This window comes from Eschrichtius robustus, chromosome 3 (assembly GCF_028021215.1).
Source record: "Eschrichtius robustus isolate mEscRob2 chromosome 3, mEscRob2.pri, whole genome shotgun sequence".
NCBI lineage: Eukaryota > Metazoa > Chordata > Mammalia > Artiodactyla > Eschrichtiidae > Eschrichtius > Eschrichtius robustus.
In genome coordinates, this window is record NC_090826.1 from 48,506,051 (window position 1) to 48,530,703 (window position 24,653).

Genomic DNA, 24,653 nt, shown 5'->3' on the forward strand with positions numbered 1-24,653 from the left:
TTCGTAGATCTTCCTTCTCTGATATATTTGCCTAAATCCCAGTCTTCCCCACCAGACTCTGTCTTCTTCACCTTTGCCATCCTAATACCTTGCACTGTGCCTGACCCACAGTTGTTGAACTAAAGTAACTTGGGATTGCTGATCAGTAATTCAAAAATCTTTTGATATTGACCTTCCTGCCTTTATTATCTAAACTTCCACAAATAATACTCACCATCCTGTTAAGTGATGGTGATCTTTATGGCCATTTTTCTATATTAAGTGTTCCTAAAGCAATCCTCATTAAACAGTCCTCTGCATGTATCTGTGCATTATACGATGTGTTTCAAGTCCTTACAAAGGACCTTTTCATTATCCGGGGTGTTAAGAAGCTTGAATTCTAGCCACTCTATGTGAACACAAGGCACTCACTGTACCTCTCTGGATCTCTGTGTATTCCTCTATTAAAGAAGAACTCTGAACCAGGTCAATGGCTCCTAACCCAAAGCTCTGGATCTACTGGGGTCGTTAAAAGTCATAAAAAGAGGTACCAGGCAATTTTCAACATTTCAAAAAGCTAAACAGAAATCTATAATTATCCCTAATAAGATGACACCTTTCATTGTGCACGCAAATGAAAACACCAAGTTTATTTAGAACCGTATCCGGTTACCGTTGTACTTCTTAGTTCATCTGGGAGCAGATTCTCTTTGGCAATTAGTGATGGATTCAAATAATGCAAATAGGAAAGTGAATGATTATAAATGCATTTTTTTGGTGAACAAAGTTTCCCACGTTACTAAGTCTGTAGAGGGAAGGAGAAATGTAGCACAAGGAGAATTTGGTTACGAAAATGTTGGGAACCACTGGAGTACATTTTCTCCCGGGTCTCTTTCCATCTCCCTGGATCCTTTAGCCATTTGGATTTCACACCACACAGCCAGCCTCTCAGGACAGTGGGCACCTGCCTCTCATGAAGGCCATTGCCTTGGTTCTGGATTATTGGCCCTGACCTTCCAAAATGTCCATTCCCCAGCCTGTTGCCATCCTTCCGGGCTTCTGACCTTAGGAATCATTTCTGCAGTAGAATTTGCTGCTGCACCTTTACCTTCCAGAGTCTGGCCATTCACTCATCTCTTTACTACTCTTGGGACTCTCCAGGTGGTTTCAAGCCTGCCCAGGTTGCCCAGTATCTACTGGACATCATGCTTGGAGGGTGGTATCACTGCCCGGTCACCCTAGCCCCTCAAGTGGCCATAAGACAACTGTATAATTCTAGTGGATTTTGACACAAAGTTGGTGAAGAAGGAAGTATTTGTTAGTAAAATGATCAAGATTCATTTCTTCCTGTTTTATTAAGAGAACATATTTAGCTAGCAGAGAAAAACTGCTCAGAGAGCAGTAGCTTTTTCATGGTGTTAATGATGTAAAATTGATGAGATTTATATTCACGAAACATGGGGGTATTGATTTAGAGGCTTTTGTGAGATCGAATGGTATACAGTAGGGAAAGTGGGAGACAAAGGCATCTTCCTTCTCTCCCTTTCCTGCAAGTATTTCTTTCTCTGCATAATACAGTGAACGTTATTCACATCTTCTATTGAATCAAAGTTTGACGACAGTACTTTATTGATTGCCAAATGGAATATTGCTCTAAAATTAAACCACAATTAGAAGTCTTCCTGATGGAATTAGATTTGGAGATGATTGTGCAATGGTAAAATATCACCTACTAGGCAAGACAGCAGATGGAGATGTTTTAATTGATCTGGGAATGCTCATTAAGTGTTTTAAAATCAAAACATTTTTAACGCCTGATGATATCTAATGTTGCCTCGCGAAGTGTAGCTGTGTGTGTGCATAAAGTGCTTAAAAGTATTTGTAACATTACCTTTTCCCAGAGTTAATTTTAGGACATGTTAAAAAGGATTGTTCTGAAAGTGGCTCATTCATTTGGAAACGAAGAGCCAGTAAGGGGATACGTCTCCACTTTCTCCAACCTAAACCATGCACATGTCATACAGATCCTTGGAAATACAAATATATTAGAATCCTGCTAATCCCACATTATCACATTCATCTTGGCAACACAGAGGACCTTGTAAATACTTGTTCACTGGGCCTCAGAATTGCTCCATGTCTTCAAACATGTTCTAACAGCACAAATCAAAGACAGTTGGAGCCAGAGGAAACTTAAATATTGTATAGTTCACCTCCGAGTTAATTCATGAAAGGACTGAGGGTCAGACTGTGTTCTGGCTGGACCAATACTTAACCCAGGCCCCACTCTCCCTACTCAGGATGACAAAGCATTGAAAAGAGGAAATGAGATTATTTAGAACCAAGGTTCCTTTCCTTAGACTCCTGGGTCCCTAGACCAACAACAAAACCATGATCTCTGATAAGCTGGGATGAAGAAAGGGTACTGGAGAAGGAGGTAGAGTTGAGGCTGTTCTGGATTCCAGCAGGATTCTGATATCAGAAAGGGTCATCAGTCAGAAGGTTTGGGGTCAAGGCCAGCAGCTATCAGGATCTCAAAGAAAAAGGTCAAGACCACATGGTCTGGAAGGGGACGCCCAGGGGCTTGGCTACCTGTGGTATCTGCTGAGCAGCCAAGGCCACAAAGGGGAGGTGAGGCCCTTGGTCACAGGAGAAAAGGACCGTTTCATCCCAGGAGTGTTTCTGTGTGGAGTTTCTGGGGCGTCATGGGTTGTTCTGGAGGTGCAGAGAATCCTGGGCCAGAGGGAGAGGGAGAGAGTGGAGGAAAGGCAGCTTCTGGGTGCTCTTCTTCCACCGTTCCTTTGGAAAAGAGTTTTTGTCTTCGAAAAACTTAGTCTAGATATTAAAGCACTGCCCCTCAATCAAAGCAGATATTTGATTTTAAAGAGAGAGTCTTCCAGAACACCCAATCTTTCCACCACCACTTCATTTACTCCTCCTATTCCGAACCCTCTCGTTGCAGATGAAAGTTATTGCTGCAGAATTCCAAGGCCGATTCAGAGAATAACCTCCCCAATCCTGTCCGAATTTCCTCCCAGGGGTGAAAATAATCTGAAGGGCTCATCGTCCCCCTTTGGGTTCTGGACTTTCCCACCTCTGTGCCCTTATGCATGTTGTTTTCTCTGCTGATTGCCCCCTTCTTCCCCTGACCCGTGTTTCATCAACTCCACCTAACTATATCATACCTATGCTCAAGGTCTAGCTCCAACATCCTGCTCCTGCAGGGAACCTTCCCTGACTCCCCTGTTTCCCTTAGTAATAATTCCCAATCCTAGATTTCACTGGGTTGTATTTTTTCTTCTATTTGGGATGCTTCATACTTCTTAATTTTGCTACACATTTATCCATGCATATAGTTATTCACACGGTATGTATTAATGCTTATTGAGTGCCTGTTCTTCATTTATCCATGCATATAGTCATTCACACGGTATGTATTAATGCTTATTGAGTGCCTGTTCTTTTCTAGATCTCATGCTAACTGCTACATCTACCCAAAAGATTAAAACATAGTCCCTTCCTCAAGGCCCTTGCAATCTCATAGAACAGGCAGGCAAAGAAACTAACAACCACAATATAAGAAGACAAGCTTTAGATTAAAGGGTTATGTAGGGTCAGAGCAGGAATGGGAAGGGCCATCAGGGAAGACTTGACAAAGGAGCTGACCTTGGACTCAGTCTCGAAGGATAAAGGGGAAGTCCCCAGAAAGTCAGGGGGAAAGGGCATTCTAGGCAGAAAGAATGGTGCATGCAAAGGCCTCTAGGTCCTGAGAACAGGACATTTGGAGAACATCTGTGCATTTGTTTTCTCTCCACTTTGGGGATGTTAGCTCCTTGAAAGAAAGATCCATGTCTGGTTCTCCTCAGTCTTATCCTAGTTACTAATACTGTTCCTTTTGAACAATAAGTGCTAAATAAGGTTTCGTGAATTAAAGAAGGAAGGAAGGAAGAACCAAGCTATCCAAAGATGTACACTGCACAAGGTAGTCACTCAATAAATGCTCAATGATAGACTCAATCAGGTTAATTCATGACATTTCACATAGGATTCATTCTGTAAACAGAGGGTTTCTTATCTGATCACCATTTTTTTCTTAGCATTTCCATGAGCCATTTACCAATGTTTAAATGAAGTACCAAATTGTTTGCAGGGTGATCGTCTGACAGAATAAATTACAGAGAAGACTTAATTTGTAGTATGGTTCAATACAGCCAATTAAATACAGTATGGATTAGAAAGTCATCTGCTCAGACTTTACCATTAGCTTTTTTTAAAGAATAAATTCTACCCTACTTAGCCTTCATATTATTATCGTGTGTGTGTATGTGTGTGTATGAGAGGGTGTGTCTTCCTGAGGCTATACTCTTCACGGGAAAAACACCCACCAGGATTCAAGTGAGTTAATAAAAAAACAAAACAAAAAAAGCAGACATGCAGATAGCCACAGAACAAAAATAGATACATGAAAAATACACTACTTCACACTACAGGCAATTACAGTAGTTAAAATCTCACAAGACAAAGAGAGACCCAGGCTCATTATAAAGGCCTTTCTCTTTTCTAACATATTTTTGGATGCATTTGCTGCATGGCAGTGCCAACAAGGCTGGGAGGCAACCTCTGTACCAGCCCCCAGGCACCCCATCATCAAGTGCTCAACGGAGTAGGTCAGAGTGAAATCTTCCCTAAGTTCCCATCCTGAAATCTTCTAGAACGTTTTACTCAAGGCCAAGACCCAAATTTCCAAAGATCCCAGTCTCTAGCTGAAGAGGCAGCCTGATAACAGAGGAAAGAATATGAACTCTGGAGCCAGAGAGAACACGATTCAAATCCAAGCTGTATCACTGACTGGATGTGTAGCTTTGGGTGTGTCCCGCGAACTTTCTGAGGCTTCTCTTTTTGTATAATATGAAGAATGATACAGAATCCAAAAAGTTGTTGGAAATATTAAACTGATTCATATAAAATATACCAGATACAACTGAGTTGCCACTTTTCGCCACCAGAATGAGAGAAACGAGATAATACCCAGTGTTGACAAAAGTATGGGGAAACATACTTTCTTGGGCTCTTGGTTTTCTATACATACAATGGGACCAACAGTGCCTCTCTCATGGTCCTGTTAGGAAGACGGATGACTTAGTCTGGTATATATAAAGGGCTTGGAGCAGTGCAAGGCACATATTGTAAGGGCTATGTAAATGTTGGCCATCATGGTTATTTTTGTTATTTGTGGGAGTGTGATTTGTTGCAACTTTTCTGGAGGGCAGACTGGCTGTATGTTTCAAGGCCTTAACGAAATGCACAAACTTTGACTTATGATTCTTCTTGTAGGGATTCAATTATCTGCAAATAATGTAAGATGTGGGCAAAGACTTGGATACAAGATATTCCCTGCAGTGCTATTAGAATGGTGAAAAATTAGAAATGTCTGAACTGTTGAGCATTAACTGATTGGTTGAAGTAACTGCATTTTGCTATAAGATGAAATAATATGCAGCTAACTGAAAATCATCTTGGGAACGTATGTATTTTTTGCTGTGGAAATATATTCACAACATGGTACTGAATGAAAAAATAAAGGCATGTGACAAAACAGTGTGTTCAATATGATCCTGTTTTTGAAGAAAGTATGATTATCCATCTATGTATGTGTATAAAAAGTCTGGAAAAACATCCGATAAAATCTTAACAAGAGTTCTCCCTTGAATGGTGAACTTATTAGTGATTTTAAAAACTGGACTTTTTGCTCACTTATACTAATTTTTTTAAAAAATTATACTTATTTATACGAGTTACATAAAATACTAAGCTTCCTGGACTTTTCTATATGGGACGATTCTTTAGTTTGTCATGACGTATATATGGATACATATATAATACATCAGCTCCAGTGTGTCAGCAACAATATCTTTTTTTTCTCATCTTATCCTGAACATCAAGTATAGTGCCTGACATATAGCAAGGATTTAGTACATATATATTTTTATTGTGGAAAAATATACACAACTTGAATTACGATTGTAACCATTATTAAGTGTATGGTTCTGTGGCATTAAGTACATTTACACTGCTCTGCAACCATCACCATCATCCATTTCCAGAACTTCTTCATCTCCCCAAAGTGACCATCTGCACCATTAAACACTAACTCCTCATTCCCCTTTTTCCAGTTGCTGGAAACCCCATCCTATGTTCTTTCTCTAATGACTTCGTCAGTACCTATTTTTAAATGAATAATTTGAATGAATGAATCTGTCAGTAAAATCTTGAGTCCAAGTCTGTCCTCGAACCCCCTCCCCCCAACCCTACTGGCTCTACTTCTGTTTCTGTAACACTTCCTTTCCTCAGCTGTTAAAATAAGGAGGTTGGCTTCAGTAAATACTCATGTCCTTTTTTGCTCTTAACACTTCTTTTGAAACTTTGTAACAAGACAACAGCTATAAAAGGCAGCTTCTTCTTAGTAACTCTCTAAACATATGTTATAAACACACAGCTCTGGAACCATGTGAGTAAAGTTCTTGCCTAAAAATAGGGAGATGAACTAGTTGTACCAGCTGAGAGCATTCCAGGCCTATGATTTAGGCTTAAATTTGTCTAACAGGCAAAGTGGAGCCAGGTGTGCTGAATCAATTAGCAATCACCAAAGTGACAAGGAAGCAGATTTCTGCTCAGGAGAAATAAAAACCACCTTCAGTAGGAAACGAGCTTCTGTGTGAAGCACTAATTTCCTAACACTGGGGTTCAATCAAAATTCTACATCCCATGACCGAGGATGTGCTACAGCATAATCACAGTTGGTGCCGAGCTGGACTAGCTGTCCTCTCTCTCATTCAATTCACATTCATGCCTAAAAGCCCTTCGGTACTCGGATACACCTGGAAATACTGAAATGAAGAAGATGCGGTCTGAGCTCTCAAAAGCCAGCAATACGTGTGTATGTGTAAGTCAGGGGGCTCCTCTTTTGCTTCACACTCGGAGTAGTTTGTATATTGTGTTGTCCTGTCCCCATTTCCAAAAGGCATGTCGTGCGATGGAAGGATTTAGATCTCAGCTTTGTCGCCATGTGCAAGTCACCTTACCTCACTGAGCCTCAGTTTCTTCATCTGTACAATGGGAATGTGAAGAAGATCACTTAATGTGTCTAGCAGGGTATCTGGTAGACAGTAGGCTCTGAATACTTTGAATCTTTTCCCAGACAACTGAGATGGCGTTCCCAGAAAGTATTTTAATATATCAACAGACCACAGCCAAAGCCCTAAATCAAACCCACACACAACTGAAAACTGCCTGCTCCATCTCTCACCCTTTTCTTCAGAGACGAGAAGAAAAAACACATGCGTGACCCTCACCCAGTGGTAGCCAAGAGCAGCTTATCTGCTCTGCATGGCTAGGTCTGGAACAAGGAGGCTCAGACTTCTGCTTCCTGGCCTCCTGTGCTCGAGCTCTGATTCCAGGGCCAGTGCTGCCAACCTCTGCCTAGATCCTGAGGGGGCACAGAACCGTGGAGGTCTGCCCCGTGTGGTGTGTCTTGGCGTGGCTTTTCAGCATTGTGCGACCCAACTGGATCTGACCCGTCAGGTGACAAAGACACGTGCACAGCCCTACCAGGTCGAAAGTCGGGACAGGGGTATAGGTTTAAATGCAGGTGGTTTGAAGGAGGGATGTTTAATAAAGGCTTTGATTTAATCTTGAAGAAAAAAAAAGATCTAATGACTATGTAACATAGCGTTCAATTACCAAGCATGGTTCCCTCAGGTCAGGACTTCCTTAGAACTCACAGGATAGTAGTCTTGGGATAACCAGAGGGTGGTAAGAAAGTCTTCTGGGAAATCGGGTCACCAGGAAAGAGAAAAGAGTTGAAAGAGAGAGCTTCAAACTTTATGACATCATCTAACAATCTGGATCCCACTGTCCTGAGAAATGTAACCTTGTAGTTTTCAGTTATATAATCAGTGAATTCCTTTCGTTGCTTAAGACTGAAGTGAGTTTTTTATTACTTGCAACCAAAAGATTTCTGAGCAATACAGTGATCACCATTATCCCTATCTTAGACAGGAAGAAACAGGCTCAGAAAGAAGTGACTTGCCCAGGGAATATCAGGCTAACATGAGATTTCAGCAAATCTCACTGACACTCAAGTCTATGCCTGGTTTATTGTTAGCAGTAATTCGTATTGGAATTGCAATTTTGAAATTGGTTTGGGTATATGTTAGGATAAAAACAATACATAAATACACTGTTATTAGAAAGCAAGCTTTTCAGTCAAAGAAGAATGAGATCTACATGTAAAAGTTAAGAAATAAGCCAATAATTGTAAATTTGAATTGGCATTATCAATGTGAACTCATCATTTAAAAACTATATTATTAGCACTGTTTGCAGAAAGGGAGTAGAAGCAATGAAACCCCGGGAGCGACGAGCACATCTAATGCAGCTATTTATTATCTAGATATCTATTGATCTATTGATCTCTTAACCTGTCTAAAGAGAAAGAGAGTCAGAGAAAGCAAATATGGCGAAAGGTGAAATTTTCCGTTTGTTTGAACATTTTCATGGTAATACGTTAAAGAAGAAAATTAAATCTTAGCACGCTCCTTTCTCTATCTCCCATTCCCTTTTCCTCTGTCTGAGAACAGGAGCGACCAAGGCACTGAACACTTCAATGACTTAACTGAAAGTAGGCTGCAGACAAAAGGCCTTTATCAAGTCCACCTCAGGCAACCACTGGTCCAAAACACAACGGGTTGTTCAGCACATTCAGAAGAGCTCAGTATAGTGCTGCCAGTTTTCTTTGTTCCTTCTTGCTTTCCCCAAGGCCAGCATAAATAAACATCAGCCAGTTGTGGTTCTATTTGCAACAACATTTTTAAAAGTTCAGGTTGAATAAATATGGAAACAATTTTATACTTCTGAAACTCTGGGGAAAACAATATCCCAAGCTTGGAATATTCTCCAAATATGCATAAGGATTCAGATTTAATTTTCATTATATTTCTTAAAAGGGTATTATCCAGAGAATGACTACTATGTGCTAGGCATCGTGCCAGATACTCTACAAATGTAATCCTCATTTTTTTCACTCACCTGACAACCTTACATATTACTTCCCCTCCTTTTACTACTGACGTAAGTGAGACACAGAGAGGTTGAAGAACTTGACCCAGATCACATTGCTGATAAGGTAGACCATGGATTGCTGCCAGGTATGGCTGGCTCCAGACCCCAGGCAGCCTCTGTGCACTTGAATACAGCTTTGAATGTACTTCAACTGCCTCTACTCTTATTCTCCTAAAATTCTTGTTCTTATTTCTGTCTCTTTCTGCATGAAGAATCCTAATAACCATTGTGGGTGTTTAGTAATGTAACCAATGATTTCAACATTTCAGCTTCTGGTGTAAAATTATTATAGCAAGTAGGTAAATGAGTGTGAATGAATGGAAATGAAACAGCAGGTTTTGCCACAAGTCACTGCAGAAACCAGGTCATTATATTTAATGGAAAATTACTTTTTGTGTTGTAACCAGTTTGAAATTAACCTCTGCCTTGGTCACAAAGAAGTCTTGCATGCCAGAGAGAAACTTACAAGAAAGTGATGTGACTCAAATGCAGCCAGTGGGAAGAATGCTGGATTAGGAGTGAGAAGGTTGGTGTCTTCATTTATTAACTGAGGTGGATAGCAGGTGGTGGTAGTGGTGAATATGGTTTCTAAGATCTGTTTTAATAAGACACTTGGATGCTGAAGAAACACATGACTTTGGATAGACACCGGTCAGCACTTGAAATCCAAATCTATTCATACTACTTGTGTCAACTTGGGCAAATTACCTAGCTTCTCTGAACCTTAGTGCCCTCATCTGTAACTTCATTCTTTTGGAGGGAGAACTAAGTAAGACCCTGGTACCCTGCCTGGAACCTAGTGATGCTTAATAAATGATTCTTCCTCTCCAGTTCAAAGATTCTGTTCTCTAAATTGTTTGTGATCATTACATTTTGAATTGTAGCCTCCCCAAATTCATAGGTTGAAGTCCCACACCTCATGACTTCAGAATGTGACCTTATTTGGAAATACAGTTGACCCTTAAACAAAGTGTAGGTTAGGGGCACCAACCCCCGACTTCCCCCCCTACCCCTGTGTGGTAGAAAAATCCATGTATAACTTAACAGTCAGCCCTCTGTATCTGCAGTTCTGCATCTGCGGATTCACCAACCATAGATTGTACTGTAGTATGTATTTATTGAAAAAATCTGCATATAAGTGGACCCACGCAGTTCAGACCCATGTTGTTCAAGGGTCAACTATAGTCCTAAAACTTAAGGACTTCAGAATGCAACCTTATTTGGAAATAGTGTCATTACTGAGGTAATTAGTTAAAATTATGGCATGCTAGAATAGGGTGTGCCTCTAATCCAATATGACTAGTGTCCTTATGAAAAGGGGAAATGTGGACACAGACACATGCACTGAATGCCTTGTGAACATGAAGGCAGAGATCCAGGTGATGTGTCTAAAAGCCAAGGAACACCCAAGACTGCCAACAAACCACCAGAAGCCAGGAGAGAGGCCTGGTGCAGACCCCTTCTCACAGTGGTCAGAAGAAGTCAATCCTGCCAAAACTTGGATCTCAGACTTCTAGCCTTTACGAGACAATAAATTTCCATTTAAACCTCTCCGTTGTGGTAATTTGTTATAGCAGTCCCAGGAAAGAAATACAGCAACCTCCTTATTTTATCTCCAGATCCCTTTGTTTGAGGAGTTTGCCGAGAGGATGCAGTAGTGAAACAACAAAATCTTAGGTATCTAGCCCCATCTCCACTCCCTCATTGAGACTCAATTTTCCTATCTGTAAAATGAGGGGCAAGATGGGCCCCTGCCAGCTTTGCTCCGCTTTTCAAGGCAGGATAGCAAAGCCTTTAGTTTTCCTATTACTGCCAGACCTTGCTACTTGAATCAGAAGCCGAGCGTGGTGCAGTGCCGTGCAATTTATAACAGCGTCTATCCAATTATTTCCCATTTAGTGCTGTGCAGCGTTTCCCCAAATAAACACCACCAAACCACTGAGGTGGTGGGCTGAGCTCTCTGACTACCAGGATCAATTGTTTCTCTTACACTAATTGGCCCCATGATTTGTTAGGCTGTTGCCTTGGAAAATGAACTGTCAGGAAAAGAAATCAGCACAAAATTGCCTTTTTCGTTGGAAATACACCAAACACTATCCTGCAGCCACCTCCTCCAACTCACCGTTGGGTTTCAGAGGGCAAAACTGACACGAACTAAGAAATTCTAACCCTCGGCTCTATCATTTTCCAGTTAGAGATGAGAAACTGAGACTCAGAGGGCTTAAGCAACTTGCCCAATCAATGTTCAGTCAGCGGTGAAGATCAGAGCCGGTGCCAAAAGTCGGCGTGATGGCAGCAAACTTCACGCCCATTTTATCGCGTCGGGGTGCCTCCTGAAGGGCAGCGATCGGCGGGTTCTGCCCAGCTCTTTGCTCTCTCATCCCTTCGTCCCATCCTCCCGCCATCTATCTCTGTGCCAGGCTCAGAGGGAGCAGTACTCAAGTGAGGACAGCTGTACGGAGGCCTGGCTCGGTCACGTCGTGACTCCTGCCCCCAAATACCTGCTGGCCCAGCTCCGACTTAGTTCCACGACTCCGTTCTAGTAACGGAGCATTTCCCTTGACCCAGAAACTCCGTGGCAGGCACTGTGCTGGGAATACAAGGGCAGGATCCTTGCCCTTGGGGAGCTCATAGTCTCTGGGAAGACAGGGCGTTCGTTCGGTGCCTTTCTTTAATGTTTTCAAAGAAACCCATTCCCTTTCTTTCTAACGCATACCACAGTCTGTAAATTATCCCTTCACGGGCATGACCGCCTGGTTAATATCTGTATCTTCCATTAGTCTGTGAAGACCAGGGAAGCAGTCCCCGTGTCAGGTCCTGGTCACCACTGCATCCCCCGCACCCAACGCAGGCAGCGGCTGACACTTTGTAGGGGCTCAGTCACAATTTGCTGACTGAATAAAAGAATGTTGCGTTCATGTCATAATAAAGGTAAGAACAGGGTAGGAATGAAGGCCTGAATGGACTAGATTAGTAGGAGTTGACTAGGTAAAAATCGGTGCTCCTAGGGTTGGTAGGGATGAAGATGTTCCACATCCAGGACCCTAATTTATCCTCCCCCCGCCCCCTTTCCCCTTCGGTACCATAAGTTTGTTTTCAAGGTCTGTGAGTCGGTTTCTGTTTTGTAAGTAAGTTCATTTGTATCGTTTTTTTCAGATTCCACATATAAGTGATATCACATGATATTTGTCTTTAGAGTTTGGGATTAACATCTACACACTACTATATATAAAATAACCAACAAGGGCCTACCGTATAGCACAGGGAACTCTACTCAATATTCTGTAATAACCCATGTGGGAAAAGAATCTGAAAAAGAATGGATATCTGTATACGTATAACTGAATCACTCTGCTGTATACCTGAAATGAACACAACATTGTAAATCAACTATACTCCAATATAAAATAAAAATTAAATTCAAAATTAAAAAAAAGATGTTCCATCCAGAGGGATACCAAAGCGATGTGACGCTATCAAATTGCATGTTATATATAGGGAACCGCAATCCGTTTGGGATGATTAGCCCGTACAACGCTCGCAGAGAGTGGCAGTGTGAGAAGATAGGCCAGGGCCAGGGGATGCAGGCTTTTGAAGGCCAGGTTAAAAAACTGGGGTGGTTGAAATTGTCAGCAGCTTTCTACCTGACTCTGCTGTTAAGTGCAGTTGACCTGAGTGCAGCTGACCCTTTCAGCAGGCTGCAAAGGGAGTCCATCCTCTGGCTGGAGAAGGACAGGGAGCTGAGCAGCCCCTCCCTGCCGGGGGCCATCAGGATGGGAGCCAACAGGATGCACAGCCGAAGCATCCGGGAAGGAGGCTCACAGGTGACAGATGGTTTTACAGGTGAACCGCCTGTCCTGCTGGAGAGGAGGCCCCGAGGGCCCTGGCCAGACTGCAGACTGGGCTTCTGCCCTGGGCTGTAAAAGCATAAGACTCTCTGATCTGGGGACAGTCTGGCAAAAAACGTCTGTGAGCCGAAGATGGATCCTACCTTCATCCACCCCTGCTCCCCGCCCACAATCCACGATCCACAGATGACAGGGGTTCTGTCTTACAAAAAAAACCTGGATGGCGGTGCTGGTAGCGGCAGTGATGATGGCGGGGTGCCGCTTTGTTTCACTGGCTGCACTGGTGGTTTTTGGAGACAACTGGATATGCTCCCAACCTCATAGCATGAGGCTCTGTGTTACCTCCTGGTGAAGTCCATGCATAAGCACGGTCTGTGTGCCGGGGTCAGATGGGTCTGGAACATTCCTAGGCTCCACCATTTTCTTTGACCTTGGGGAAGTTGCGGACTGTACCAGGCCTCGGGGCGCCCATTCGGGAGATGCTGGCGGATGTAAGCGATGGGGGATGTGGGAGGGCCAGGAAGCACACCGGGCAAGAGCTGAACAGCCTGGATTCTCACATCACAGACAGCGGCTGAAGGCCACTGCGAGGTAGCTGCTGTGGCGGCACAGGGCACAAGAAAGGCACGTGGTCTGAGGCAGCCCCTGCCCTCCCCAAGCACGTGGTCTGGAGGGCACAGCCGGGGCCCAGACAATTGCAAGCAGGTGTGGCACCTTCTTAGCGACGCCGAGATCTGCAGATGCCGAGACCTACCGGTAGGGGCAGTTAACCCCACGGGGCAGGCTGCCAGGAAAAGGAGGCAATAGAGCTGGCTAGCAAAAGACAAGGCAGGAGAGGGGAGCAGCATGCAAACACCAGAGCTGAATAGGTGGCTTCAGGGAATTCTAAGGGGTTCTGGGGTTGAGGGGTCAGGGGCTGTGGGTACGAGGTCATCTGCCTGGCCCTTCCGTGCACTCTTCCCAGAGCAACCTCCCAGTGTCATCCGAAGGAGACAGAGGCCGGCGGGGCCAAAATGTGGAGGCCTGTCATGTCACTTTGAGGATTCTACTGCGATCCCAGGGCTGAGCCACTGAAGAACTGGTGCCGGGACTCCTGACGGGTTCCCGTCCCCAGCTGGGTTAGCTACCCGCCTCTGTGCTCCCTGAACCTCTTGGCTGCTGTTCCTGTGCTCGAAACACTTGCTCTTCTGACTTGCAATGACCTGTTATCTGTGCAACTATCTGTAACCTGTCTGGCTGTCCATTCGTGAATCTGCATGAGGATAAGAACAGCAGTGACTTGCCCAGAGCAGAACTGGCGCGAGGATCCCGTAGACCAGCAATGGAAAGTAGAATGAACTAGTGACAAAGACTCCTTGCCCAAACTCTAGCCACGCTCCTCTGAGCCCCCTGCTCGACTAGACCTCAACCGTGGCCAATAAAGACTTGAACAAAACACTAGCATCGTTCCTGACAGCTCAAGGCCACATCCCTAATGGCCCGTGCACCCCTCCAAGTCCCTGCCTAAGATAACTCAAGGCTTCCAAAAGAATTTACTGTTTGTCCCAGCCAACACCTGGAGATAGGACTGGTCTCCCAGTCTCTGTGGGAGGCTGGAGCCCAAGCTTGGATAAGCGCCGGTTATCAAATCCACATGAATTTCACATGGGCTAACCCCCATTCCCTGTTTTTTGTAACGTTTTACTCCCTGACTCTATACAGTCCCCACTCATCATCCCCCCCATTCCCTCATTCTCCCCTTCAAACCCTAGGCACCTCTGCAGAAATTGGAAAGAAGCTCAGTTCTTTCCCCTACTGTCAGGAGTTCCTGAATAAAATCTGTTTTCACTACTGTCACATCCAGCTGTGTTTCTCTTTGACGCTATATAGGCGATGACAATCTCCACCTGCAGCGCAAAGCCCAGGCCCTGGGCTAAGTGCGTTAGCCACGACCTCGTTTATTATGGCCCTGGAGCGGGAGGCATTCTGGGTGGAGAACAGGGAGGGTATAACTAAGTAGTTAAGAGCCCAGGCTCTGGAGCCAGAGATCAAGACAGGGCCTTTCTATTCACGAGCGGTAAACCCCGGGCTAGGCACTAACCCTTTCTGTGACCTGGCTTTTTCACCTGGATCCTGGGTATAACCATCTCCACCTCTCAGACTTGTTATGAGAACTGTATGAATCACACACACACACACACACACACACACACACACACACACACACACGCAGGCATGTTGAGCCCAGAGCACCATAAGGGCTTAATAAATCTGCCACTGTTACTTCAAAGTCATTCAAAGCGTATCCCGTGAGGGAATATCTTCTCTGTTTATGCAAAATATACGCCCTCGCCTAGCACAAATCCCGGTGCACAGTCAATGCTTAATAAGTATTTGTTGAGTAAATGACTCAAGGTTGAAATGCTCATCCTCGCTCTGTTATTCACTCCTACGTGCTTTCCAGCCTGGTCCCAGAAGTGCGAGGCCACCCCTGGCTTGTGTCTGCACAGGAGCACGGGCGGGACCCTTGAGTGCACCTACACACAGCATGTAATTGCATATCTTATACCACGAGGCAGATGAGGATGGGAATGAGTGCCTGTGACACCCAGTTGACTCCCAGAGTGGGTCCAGAGCAGAGGCGGCCAGAAGAAACCCTTAACACCTCCGGTCTCAACTGAGTAGAAGCAAAACTTGGCTTGAGACTACTCCACTTCGTTCTTCCTCTGTGTATCAGAATAGAATGAGGGGACAAAGTGATAGGAGTTGTCAAGTTTTGAAATGAATAATAAGATGTCTTTCGAGTGAGGCATATCAAAGAGATGAGCTAAAAATATAGCTCCGAAAACAGCTGGGAAGCAGAAGGATTAGCGAGACGCCTTTAATTGCCACAGAACAAAGACCGCTGCTGAAGGGAATGGTTCCCCCACCAGTTGCACCTGCAGCAGGTAAGCAAAGGAATGAAAATACGGAGCGTTTATCCTGAATGCCCTCTCCCCACTTTAGGAAGTTAATTCCAAAAAGTAGGCATCTAGAAAGTTCGCATCATGTGGATGTGAGAGGAAATAGCAAAGGGGCTCAGCCAGTGGGAAACGAGGGTATGTTTTGGAGCACCTCCTACCAGCCTGATGCTTCTCTTATAGGATCAAATTTAATTCTCACGACAAGCCAAAGAGGAAGGTTTTATTATCACTTATTTGACAGAGAAGGACACCGAGGAGAGAGGTGAAGTTGCAGGCTTAGGTTCAAACAGCTAGAAGGTGGAAGTCCTGGGATTGGACACCCACCCCGCTCCAACTGTCTAATCCCCAAATCCAAGACCACGATAATATGCTGCTTCTTACACACTTCCTTTGTTAAGTGTCCTCTACTTGAAGTATGTCTTCCAACATACTGATAAACTCTCTCTCCGTCCATGCATGCATCCATCCATCCATCCATTCACCCTCCCTCCCTCCCTCCCTCCCCACCTCCATTCTGCCCTGTTTTGAAAAGAAGAGTCCCCATTGTTTTTGCAGATCCAAAGCATATAAGGCAAGCACCTCATTTTATCATTCAAAGCTCTCTGACATCTAACAGTCAATATCTACTTCATACTTAGAAGGGCTAAGAGCTTTATAGCTTTTAAAGCTCCACCTAATGTATTATCCCATTCATTATCTTGTTTCATTACCCTCATGACATAATGAGGACATTACATAGCCCAGAGAGGTTAAGTAATCTGCCCCAAGTCACATTTAGTAAGCAGCAGATCTGAAGCAGGTCACCCTTGAAGACCTTCTGAATCCTACATCCAAGCTCCTTCTGTATCATCTTGATAGAAACAGTAAGTGCAGAGGTTAGGAATATGGGCACTGGGACAAGGCTGCCGGGTTCAAATCTTGGCTCTGCCACTTACTAGCTGTGTGGCCTTGGGTAAACATGTATGCCCTCTGTGTCTGAGTTTGCTCATCTATAAAATGAGCCTCAGGATGGTTCCTACACCTCAAGGAGTTGTGATGATTAAGTAGGGTATAATATTCAATACACTCAAAATAGTGTCCTGCATCTAGTGAACATTATATAAGTATCAGGTTTTTATTTGCTTTGATTCTTGTCTTCTTGTTTCTTTTTGAATATGTACCTGCTCTTATGGTGGGAAGTCCTCCCCCAGTTGAGAGCATCCTGTAACTGGCCCAACGCTCCCCAGTTATGAAGTGGAAGAGTTAGGATTTGAACCGAGGCCTGTCTGACTCTTTCGGATGTATCAGTGAAGACTCTCACTGGCATTCTTCTCTTTCTGAAACATGGGGTTAGATGCAGAAAAGGAACTGGGCTGAGTCTCTCTATCCTGGCCTAGAATAAGGAAGTGTACCTCCTGGAGGGTACCACACCATTGTAAGGACACACTCTCAGGGGCACATGACTCATCACTACTGTATATATGACTTTGTTCATTCCACAGAATTATTCATTGAGTAATTGCTAGGTTTCAAGCACTGCCCTGGAAGCTAGGGACACAATGCGGAAACAGACACTGCCCCTGCTCCTCCTGAGTTCAAGGTCTAGTGGGAAGCCGTGCAAGAGCAACAGCAATGAGCTGTGCCAGATGCCCTGAGGGGGAAGTACAGGGTGACTAATGGGGATCCCCTGGGAGATGCCTTTGACCCGTATAGGGGTGGGGTAAGCCCTCAGTACCTGCATTCTGAGACTAAAGACAAGCATTTAGAAACCATACAATTTAGTTTCCCAACCTTAAAAAAAAAAAAAAAAAAAAAAAATCCCTCCGAGGCTTCCCTTTCCCAGACACAAAATGAAGTAGTCCGTTTCTGGTTCAGGAAAGGAGTGACGAATGACTGAGAGGGAGTGGAGGGGGCTTCACTCATGTCATTCCCAGAAGGAGAGGAAAAACAGGTACAAGGTGTGAGGAGATCATGCAAAGAGCCAGACAGAGCTAGGCGCTCATAGCCACTCTGCCAGTGCATGGCTGTGTCCAGGCTGTTCTTTCTCTGGCTGATTCCAGAGCTGGTAAGCAGCACAGATGACATAAGCGAGACAGAGGTTCAGGGAGAGGTAGGTGGATCCCCAACGCCTCCCTCTTTGCATCATGGTGGCGTGCCCAAGATTCAGAGTCTGGGCACCTCGCACTGCTCAAAAGGTGTTGTCCCTTGTTGGCTCTGAGGTTTCTTAGCACAGAAACAACATACATCTCATGCTCAGTGGACCCAGTTCCAGACTCACGCCTGGGATCCAGGCCTTGAAATCATTTGGTGCCAGCACTGGAGCAATCTCTCCTTATCTAACTTACAGTGGGTGACCTGGCCTTAGTTTCTCATCAACAAAATGGGGATAGTAAAACACCTTCCTTGCAGGGTGACTATGAGAAATAAAATGCATATTGCATATAAAACACATTATCAGGCTCATAACAAGCATCCAATCAATGGACGGTGGTGAGTGAATGCCAGTCTTCCAATAACCAGTATGACCTTAGGCAATAATTTCGCTTCTGGGTGCCTCAGTTTCTTGATCTGTAAAATGGGGACTAATAAACTTCACACCATAAACTTGTGAGTTAAATGAGAGGATTTCTGTAAGAACCTAGGAGAGGGCTCAGAATGTCAGGTGGACTCAACTGCTAAGAATCTAGATGACATCCTCAAAACTTTTATTTTTCCTTTTTTTTCCATTTGAGTATAGTTTCTTTCACTTGTTCATTACTTTTTCACCCCTTCAGTAATATTTATGGAGTCCCTGCTCTCAGGCAGGCACACAGCAGGGCAGCTTTGGCTGTCTGTGTCTCTTCTACTTTCAGCAGCTACTTTCACAGGAGGGACAGAGCCCAACCTCAGCTTGCAAACCTTTACAGCATCCACCCTTCCTCATGAGTCTGAGCAATTCTAGCAGCAAAATCCAAATCTCTTTGTTCCTTTCACCTACATACATGGAGATTTGTTTTTTAGATGTACCTTCTCAGCTGCCTGTCTACAAAGGTCAGAGGGCCTGAGGTCAGAGGGGTTATACGTAGGAGGAGAAGGGGGGATTTTGGATGCAGTCCTGCTGGAGTCGGCCAGTCCCATCCTAGATTTCCATTACATATTCACTTCTTTAGGACGGGCAGGATTTCATTTTGATCAATTTGATACGTCTCCTAAAATTATTAGGAAACCGGTATCACAGAGTGTCTCCTGTGGGTAGCTCTCCTTGATCAGGTCCTGAAGGACCTCATTGCTGCCTGTGTGCAATCCTGTCTTTTGTGCCCATATCACACCAGGATCACTGGATGCAAATTCCCACAAAGCCAGGCTGGGTGTAAGTCAGGAGACAGAGCGTGGTGGATTTAGTTTCTGGGAAAGTAGCCCTGCCCTCCTTCTATACCACAGAAAAGTACCTTCCAACCACCCTGGCTGACACTGTTGACAGCCTTAATGCCTTCATCGCGTGCTTTGCATTATTCGTGCTCTTCATCTTACCTACCTGATTTTCCTCGATTTTCACCGATCAGTGGCTTCCTGTTAAAAGCCCTTCTTTGGCTACAGCTTTCCAAGACTGACCTATAATTTCTCCATATACTAAAATTCACTCTCCCTCAGGCTCAGCTGATTTGGTTGGCTCTGAGGAAACTCTTGTACCCATGCACTGAGTTTACCCTGAATGTTTCAGCAAGGCAAGGACACAGGACAGGATTCCACCTAGAGCTGAGAAAATTCAGCATTAGCCTCCAATGACTCTTCAGAGTGAGTGGGACTCACTGAGGCAAGAGTCTTGGTCTCTTTAGAGAGCCTTGCTGGTTTGTCCGTCTGGCCTTGGTTTGCCTGCCCTTGGTTCTGTCTTCCTACTTTGAACAACATGGACTGAGGCCCCTGAGGCTGGGGATACCTTACCCTGGACCAGAGAGATGGAGGAAGCAGGTCCCCAGTCCTGTCTTGCAAGTGTATAGTTATCACCAATGTTCGTCCACTATTTCCCAGCAGCCTGGATTTGGCAGGAAATTTCTCTCTCCTAGTCTCAGTTGCATTTTAGAGGTGAGGATAAATGAGATCATATATGTAAAGTATCCACCCTGATGGCTGGCACAGAGCAGAGTCTCAGCGTATTTTATTACAGTCAAGAAAGAGGACATTCAAAGCTGGGTGGAAACCTGCTTGAATAAAAGTATGGAGGTCGATTTGGAGGAGAAAACCCCGGGATGTGAGTAATGAGAGTAGCGTTAATAACAGTGGGAGGTGAGGTGGAACTACTCTGGTCAAAAACAAATAGAAGAGGGCCTCAGTTGCCAGGAGGAGAATTTGGGTCTTGATACACCAGGGATAGGAGTCTAATGTAATTTGTGAAATAAATGAAACCAAAGCCCTCATAAAAAATCACTGCAGAGACAGGGAGGAATAATGCCTCCTAACACAATAAATACGGTGGCGATGATAACAATAATGATAAAGATGAGAATGACAGTAATCATACCAATCACAGCTGATACTATTGAGTGAGTGTTTTCTTCTTGCCACTTGCCATGCTAAGAACTTTTAGGCGCTATCTTATTTCAGCCTCATAACCAGCCTATGGGAGAGATGTTATTATTGTCTCCAGTTAATTGATGAGGAAACTGAAGCAAAGAGAGGTCGTCCTTTGCCCAAGATCAGCCAGCTGGAAAGGCAGTGGAGCTGGGCTTCACACCCAGGCCTTTCTAACTGCAGAGCCTGTGGGTTTTCCAAATCCACAAAGCACACTGATAGCCTACTTCAACTTCTTTGCTTAAAAGCTTACTGCACATTCTCTCCTGGCTCTTCTCAGAGAACTGCTTTCTGAAATGCCTAAAATAAACGCACACAAGTCCAATAATGGATACCTCCACTGCAGGAGATAGACTTTTTTTTTTTTTTTTTTTAACTTTGGGTTTATTTATTTATTTATGGCTGTGTTGGGTCTTCGTTTCTGTGCGAGGGCTTTCTCCAGTTGCGGCAAGCGGGGGCCACCCTTCATCGCGGTGCGCAGGCCTCTCATTATCGCGGCCTTGTTGCGGAGTACAGGCTCCAGACGCACAGGCTCAGTAATTGTGGCTCACGGGCCCAGCCGCTCCGCGGCATGTGGGATCTTCCCAGACCAGGGCTCGAACCCGCGTCCCCTGCATTGGCAGGCAGATTCTCAACCACTGCGCCACCAGGGAAGCCCCAGGAGATAGACTTAAACTCCCTATTTCAAGCAAAGGAAATTAAAGAAAACATCCAGCAAAAGAAAATTGAAATGTCCCAGCAATATCTGACATAGCAATAAGCCTGTAAGTTTCTGCTCCACACCCCTGTCTACCCTGAGAGCTGCATTTTTCATGTCTCCCCAGGGCCTTGAAGTCCATGGGCCCTGGTAAACCCAGTTCATAGATCACCTCCTCACGGGAGCCTCCCTGACCACCCCAGTTAAAGTTGCCCCCTTCAGTTCAACCCTACCATGTCACCCTTTTTTGTGGGCTTCATAATATTACTCTGAAATGAATTTGTTCCCTTATTTATGTCTTTATATATTGTCTTGCCTGTCTTGCTTACCACTATATCCACAGTGCCTAGAACCTGGCATAGAGTAACTGATCGATAAACATTCATAGAACAAATAAAACTCCTACTCATCCACCAAGGCCCTGTTCAACTTCCCCCGAAGCTAGGATTGGTGTCCCTCTTTCTGGGCTCCCATAACACTCCCCTTATCTATCAGCCCTTACCATATTGTATTATAATTCTAGATTTTTCTTGTCTGTTTCTCCAGCTAGATCCAGGCCCCAAGAAGGTAGGGATGATGGAGACTTTTAATTATTATATCCTCAGTACCCAGACTAGAATCTAGCAATGAATAGGTGGCAGGAAAATGTCTGTTGAATAAATAGGCTGATGGATGAATGGATGGACACATTCATAAAGGAAATAAAAAAAAGAATGATTTTTTTTTCAGTTGTAAGAACTAAAATTTATAGGCACTGCCTGAAATACTGTACCCTCGAAGGCCTATGGTTTAATATATTAAACATATGCTAGGTTAACCATGAAATCTCAATGGCTTGTTACAACTAAGGCTCATCTTTGATTCAAGCTACATGTCCAACCTGGGTTGGCAGGGACTCTGATTACAGAGTCCCACTGGGCCCAGGTTGATGGATGCTTCCAAATCATACCCTATGGCCTTTTAGTTGTCAAAGTAGGAGAAGAAGGAGCATCTGATGCTTATGAGCTGGGCCTAGAAGTGATGTATGTCACTTCAGTTCATAGCCAGATTTAGTCATGTGGGTCCTAACTGCAGGGGCTGGAAATGTGGAGGAGCCACGGCTATGAGGTGGGGAGCAAATCTCTTCCACACCTGAGGATCACATAACTCCTAAAAGTCATGCTAAGCACTAAGGCGTCCGTGCGCTCCAGGTTTTGGGACATGTCACCCAAACTGCTTTTAAGTATTAGTACATCATTGTTTAATTTTTATTTGTTTATCAAAAACATGGTTAACTACCAATTGGAGCTTTATTTTTCTTGAATAAGTTGTAGAAGGTGACTTCATGGAGTTAATATAACTCCAGTCAAAGCCAGGTAAAAATTCCATTCTGATTATACTTTACAACTTTATTAAAGGTAAATAGAGCTTCTCTCTTTTTGAAATAATAGCTCACATTTATTTACTGTCTACTTGGTGCTATTGTGGTTGGTCCTTTATTTATATAATATCTAATCCTCACAACACCCATGCAAAATAATAACTCCAGTTTTAAAAATGAGGGAACTGAGGCTCATAGGGATTAAGATTCTTGACCAAGGTCACACAAATCATAAGAATTCAACTGGAATTCGAACTCAAGTTTATCTGAAAACACTCTCAGAACCCATAATCATTTAACTAGAGCCCAGTGTATCTGGAGGACAGAGGAAGTAAACTGCTGAATTGATTCTTTCTACTATCCCTTTGACCTCTAACATCCTATGAAAACATTTTATAAGCCACAGTGGAAAAAAAAATCCAAACTGCATTATATAAATGTCTCTGATTTATCATGAATAAATTATGGCTTGTTCCTTGTTTAAAGCTGTGAGAAGAAAAATGGAGGATTACAACTTAAGGATTGATGTTCTACCAGACTATGAGCAATCATGGGGCCCCACTTAGGGAAACCAAAATAATCATCAACAACCATTGGGGAAATTGTTAGGATTATATAAATACTAAATATATCTACTGTTGACAGCCCTGTGGATCATATTATTTGAGATCTGCAGGCTCTGGAGCGAAAGCACTTGGGTTCAAATCCCAGCTCCATCATCACTAAGCTATAGGATCTTCGGCATGCTACTGATGGGGAGGAAGAAATTTCCTCTACCCTTCTAGGTTCTTCTGGCTGGTCTGAGAATTAAATTGCTACGAGACAGATTAACAGGAGAAAAAAATCAAACAAAAGTCTAATAACATGTTTGCATGGGAAAGAGCCAGGAAAACTGAGTAACTTGCCAAAATAGCTGAAGCTGTCACCTTAAATACCATCTTCAGCTAAAAAGTGGATGTTGAGGGTACTGGCTTGAGACTTCAAATGAGAGGAAGGCAATTCACATGGAGTTGGTGGAAAGGCAAATGTTTGGTAAATAAACGTTTTCTGGGCCATGCACAGACGATGGGAAACAGAGTGGACTCTGCTCTTGAGGCCCCTCCTCGCTCATATTCTTTGCAGGTGTCTCTGGTGATAGCTCTGTTCTGGGAATAGCTCCCCCATCGAAATTTTTTTAGGCAGTTAGGGGGAAGGTCAAAGTTTCTTCCCGACTCTCTTGAACACTGATTGTTTTTAGCTCGAAATGATTCACATGCCAAAGAGACACCTTGGGGTAGCAATTTTTGCTCCACTACATTGTGTAACCTCTCTGAACCTGTTTCCTCATCTGTGAAATGAAGACGAAAATAAAATCTACCTCATCAGGTTATTGTGAAGATGAAGTGAGTAAATAGCTTATATATGTTAAGTGCTTCAAATAGTGCCTGGCATACAGCAAGTGCTACACAGCTGCTATTATTGTTATTTTTCAGATGTTAGCATATATCCAAAAAGATTGTGCTACCCAACAGAATCAGACACCTAGCTATATTGTTTGTCCATTTATTCTCCTATTTGTTTAACAGCACTGGCTGAGTGCTTTGTCTAGGCACTAGGGAATACAAAGATAATACATCACAGTCTCTATCCTCAGGTAGCTCAGACACACAAATAATGATACTAGACACAGAACAAACTACAATGCAAACACTATTTTGCACTGACTCCAAGATGCTACAGACGGTAAGCCAAATCCTTATTGCAGAAATGTTAAAATGGGAGAGAAAAAATATCTTAAAATCACTGAAATATAATATATCCAAGATATAAAGTGGCAGAGGGAAAAGAGTGCCCAATTCTGCCTGGCAGAAGCAGGGGTGCTTCAAGGAAAAAGAATTAGTTAGATTAAGAATTGCAGGTTATGCAAACAAAAGTCCAGGACTGGATGGCGTCACTGTGGAATGCTACTAAACATACAATGAAGAACATATACTGATCCTTCTCACACTCTTCTAAAAGATTAAAGATGAGGGAACACTTCTAAAGTCATTCTATGAAGCCACCATCACCCTGATATTAAAACCAAAGACATTACAAGAAAAAAAAAAGAAAGAAAGAAAATCACAGGCCAATGTCTTTGATGAATATAGATGCAAAAATCCTCAACAAAATATTAGCAAACCAAATCCACCAACACATAA

At 43.7% G+C, this 24,653-nt stretch overlaps 1 protein-coding gene across 1 annotated transcript in view; it reads right to left on the reverse strand.

Moving 5' to 3' along the window:
* DAB1 (DAB adaptor protein 1) overlaps positions 1-24,653 on the reverse strand; it is a 426,067-nt gene that overhangs the window by 70,803 nt on the left and 330,611 nt on the right. The window lies entirely within an intron of this gene.